The 4579-nt window shown below is 45.4% G+C and overlaps 1 long non-coding RNA gene across 1 annotated transcript; it reads right to left on the bottom strand.

Annotated features, from left to right (window-relative positions):
• Positions 1 to 2060: 2060 nt before the first annotated feature.
• LOC114486821 (uncharacterized) lies at positions 2061 to 2974 on the bottom strand. The gene is made up of 3 exons (XR_003681114.1): positions 2894 to 2974; positions 2552 to 2746; positions 2061 to 2302 (listed from the first exon to the last, which is right to left on the bottom strand). It is a non-coding gene; the product is annotated as an uncharacterized lncRNA (long non-coding RNA).
• Between the last annotated feature and the right edge of the window lie 1605 nt (positions 2975 to 4579).

The following is a 4579-nucleotide window of genomic DNA, read 5'->3' as shown; positions in this document are numbered from 1 at the left end:
GAAAAGACAGTCTCTTCAATAAGTGGTGCTGGGAAAACTGGACAGCTACATGTAAAAGAATGAAATTAGAACAGTCCCTAACACCATACACAAAAATAAACTCAAAATGGATTAAAGACCTAAATGTAAGACTGGGCAGTATAAAACTCTTAGAGGAAAACATAGGAGGAACACTCTGACATAAATCACAGCACGATCTTTTTTGACCCACCTCGTAGAGTAATGGAAATAGAAACAAAAATAAACAAATGGGACCTAATGAAACTTGCAAGCTTTTGCACAGCAAAGGAAACTATAAACAAAATGAAAAGACAACCCTCAGAATGGGAGAAAATATTTGCAAATGAATCAAAGGACAAAGGATTAATCTCCAAAATATATAAACAGCTCATGCAACTCAATTATATCCAGAGAAAACCATAATTCAAAAAGACACATGCACCCCAATGTTCATTGCAGCACTATTTACAATAGCCAGGTCATGGAAGCAACCTAAATGCCCATGGACAGACAAATGGATAAAGAAGATGTGGTACATATATACAATGGAATATTACTCAGCCATAAAGGGAACGAAATCGGGTCATTTGTAGAGATGTGTTTGGACCTAGAGACTGTCATACAGAGTGAAGTAAGTCAGAAAAAGAAAAACAAATATCGTATATTAATGCATATATGTGGAATCTAGAAAAATGGTACAGATGAACTGGTTTGCAAGGCAGAAATAGAGACACAGATGTAGAGAACAAATGTACGGACACCAAGGGTGGAAAGTGGGGTGTGGGTGTGGGATGAATTGGGAGATTGGCATTCACATATATACACTGATATGTATAAAATAGATAACTAATAAGAACCTGCTGTATAAAAAAAAATCCAATACAAGGACACATGAATATTACCATTATATGGAACCTTATTTTATATTTTGTCTTCAGAATAAAATCTTATCAATTTGAAAAAAATAATATTATTTACCTTATAAGGCTGTTAAAAGAATTAAATGAATTCATGCATGCAAGGTGCTAACGCAGTACCTGGAACATTGTAAAGTTCAATAAATATCAGCTGTAATAATAATAATTATAATTATAAATGCCCATCCTCTGCCCACCTCCAGACAAATCTGTTCTCTCCACTTCTGCACACTCCCACCTCCATGATCGCCTGAGTACACACACACACACACACACACACACACACACACACACACACACACACACACACCAACCCATTATTGGAAGGCACTCTCCTCAAACAGAAGGCCTGGTCTTAGAAACCCTAGATTTCGTTTTATCACATGCTAGTTGTGTGACCTAGGGCCAGATGTTCAACCTCTCTTAGCCCCCGTTTCTTCCTTTGCAAAATGGAAACCATTATTTTGTAGTCAACTCACAGCATTTTCATAGGGATTACATAAGGTAGAAATGTAAAGAAGCTCTGTATTTATTGCTACTTTATTTCCATCCTCCACATAAAGTATGTCAGTAAATTTTTTAACTAAGTGCTGCACTTTATACTAATCTCTGTTAAAATGTATAGACTCATTTAGGATTTATCAGATTAACATTGTTCTAAATGGTTTCTCTATGTTCAGCCTTCACATTTTTTCCTCACGTGATATATTTATCTGCTCATGAGTTTTAAAAATCTATTCATATTAAAATGAAAGCATAAGACCCCTATCCCTGCTAGTCACGAATTTTCTTTTACTCATTAAGAGAATAAACTGGCTGCATTATACACCATGCTGGAGGCAATGGCAGAGTCAAAGAAATATAATTTGGGGTAGGTGCCCTCATGTCTATTAGTACATTGGGAAAATGACCTAATATACTTAACCTTAAATGTAATGTGTTGAGACAGTTACACGACATTTCAAGGAAACCTAGAAAACCTCGAAATGTCCAGTCACGGAACAACGTTGTAACTCTGACGGTAATTCTCTTTAACAGCATTCCCTGCTAGCCCTGTCTGAAATGGAGGAGACATAACATTATGAAATTGAAAATCTTAAGATTCGTCACCTAAACTTTAATGTTGAAGGGCCTGGGGGATCATCCGTACTGACCCCTACATCTTACACGTGAAGATACCCATCCTGGAGAGGGAACCGGGCTTATCCTAAATCACTCAGGTCGATGGTTGGGTTTGTTGCTGTACTGCAGGAACCAGAGGAAGGAAGACGGGAACAGGCCACAGGAAGAAGAGGTATGTTTTTTGCACGCATCTGGTTCTTATTCCGTATCTTAGATCGTGTTCCCTGCGCCTAAATCGGTGGCATGTCAGGAGAGGGAGGACCCTGAAGCAGAAGAGATAACAAGGACTCTTGAAAACCGTCGTTGGGATTGTGTGACTGGGAACTGAAAACGTCGCCAGACGATTGAAAGAGTTTCTACGACTGCGGCGTCTGAAGGCGAGGAAGTCTTTCCCTCCCCCAGCGCCGCTCACGCCCCGCCCGGTGCCCGGCAGTAACCCCGAGGCGCGCGGCAGCCTCGGCTATCTTCAACGTAGCCACTTGAAAAGCGAAGAAAAAACAAACAAAAAAAACCTCAAGAATGTGCTCCTTTTCACTTCAAACCTGTCGTTAGGTCCGGGCCCCTCCCTGGCAGAAATGGGAACTTTAACTTTGTGCCCACGTGGCTTTTCCGCGGGTGTGTGCTCCATTCGGAAGCCCGGGGCTCCTTTCCTAACCGCGTTTTGTGGAAAACGATGCGCCGAGAGGCCAGAGCTGAATCGCGGCCAGCTGTGGAAGAAGGCGGAACGTGAAGACAACAGATAGAAGGGGGATGAGAAGTTATGCGGTGTCCGAGGCAAAGGGATGGGCGGGGGTGACGGCTCAGGGGGCCTCGGTCGCCCCGCCGGCCTGAGATTGTGCCCAGCCCCGACAGACCTCGAAATTAGGGCACATCCACAAAGCCCACACCCTTCATTTCAGAGGGGAGCGGAAACCACCAAAAAATAGACATTCTGGCCGCCCAGCTGCGGCTGGGAGCGAGCTGCGCGCAGGCGCACTGGGCTCCGCGTCTGCCCTCGAGTTACCCCGCGCGGCTCGCCGGCCGAACTAGGTGAAAGGTAACTAGCAGGCGCTGATCCTGGCCGCGGCCCAGGCGCGCGTGCGCGGGCTCCGGCGGCTGGTTCCCTTCTTCGCAAGTTTCTCCAAGTCTACATTTCTTCGAGCTGCGGATGTGGCAGGGGGCAGGGCAGGAGGCGATGGGGCGGCGGGGGCGTCGAGCAGACTTGGAAAATGCTTGTCACTCAGTCCTCCACGGGGAAATGAGGTCAAGGAATGGTGCGGGGGAGAGAACCACTGCCTGAGCGCCATTTATGTACCCGACACGGTGCTGGGCATGCCACGGCGTTATTTTCAATCTTGCATTCGAACAGACAAGGTGGCCTCCCATTTACAAAAGAGGAAACTGAGCCACAGCGAGTTAATGTATTATAATTTGCTCAAGGTCATCCAATCAATAGAGGGCAGTTTCTACAAATGGTCCCTGGTTTGAGGTGGGGTTTTTTTGGCTGTAGTGCTAATAACCCACATGTGTAGAGCATTTTACAAGGCACCCTCCTGGTTCCATCCTTACCTGAAACCTGTGAAACTAGTATTACTATTTCCCTCTTGCAGATGGGGAAAACCCACATGTGTAGAGCATTTTACAAGGCACCCTCCTGGTTCCATCCTTACCTGAAACCTGTGAAACTAGTATTACTATTTCCCTCTTGCAGATGGGGAAACTGAGACTCAAGAAAGTTGTGTTGTGATCAGAGAGAGACCAGCAGAGTTGAGATCTTGTGCCCCATTTTAGAAGGGTAAAAAGCTCAAAGCTCAAGGTCAGGTTCCCCCATCCCCTGTCCCACAGACCTATGTGAGAGCTTCAAGCTCTATGGGATGAGTGGCCCAGGCATGAGGAAGAGAAAGATGTTCTCATCATCGGAAGTTTCCATTGACTGCAGGTTTCCATTACAGAAGTACAAAGTGACCACCCCTTCTAGGAGACAGTTGTCTTGTTAGCTCATTGAGGGCAAGGACCATGAGCGTGCACTGCTCATGGTTTGTTAAATATGGTGTTTACTGGGTGAGTTTATAACTGAATGAACACATTTTCAATCCCAGACTAGCCCAGAAGGAAGCTACAATTGTGTCTGCCAGTAGGTGAAGAGACTTCTTTCTTGTGACTTTTCCCAGATGAGGACACTTCCATTCATAAAGCACACATACTGAGCACCCACACTGCAGTGCACACAGATGGAAAACAGGATGGGAGCTTCAAAGGGCAGGAATGCCTTGCTTTCCTGAAAATTCCATTCTGAGTCCTAGACATCGGGGAGTTGGCCCACCTCCATGCATGTGGAAGGCATAGGGTTTCCTGTGAGGCAAAAAGTGCATCTCCCAGGGAGGGGCAGGGGACCAAATACACTCCTCCTGTCCCTACCTGCCCCTCAGTGCCCCAGCTGTTCCTCAGAATCACAAAAACAAAAGCAGCTCAGCTCTTCTGAAGAGGTCTGGGAAACAGGCAGCTACTGAAAGGGAAATGCAAGTGGAGCAGAAAAGGCTGCCGATCTGCCAGTCAGCCCC

This window comes from Physeter macrocephalus, chromosome 9 (assembly GCF_002837175.3).
Source record: "Physeter macrocephalus isolate SW-GA chromosome 9, ASM283717v5, whole genome shotgun sequence".
Taxonomy (NCBI): Eukaryota; Metazoa; Chordata; class Mammalia; order Artiodactyla; family Physeteridae; genus Physeter; species Physeter macrocephalus.
This window is presented reverse-complemented; position numbering and strand designations above follow the sequence as displayed.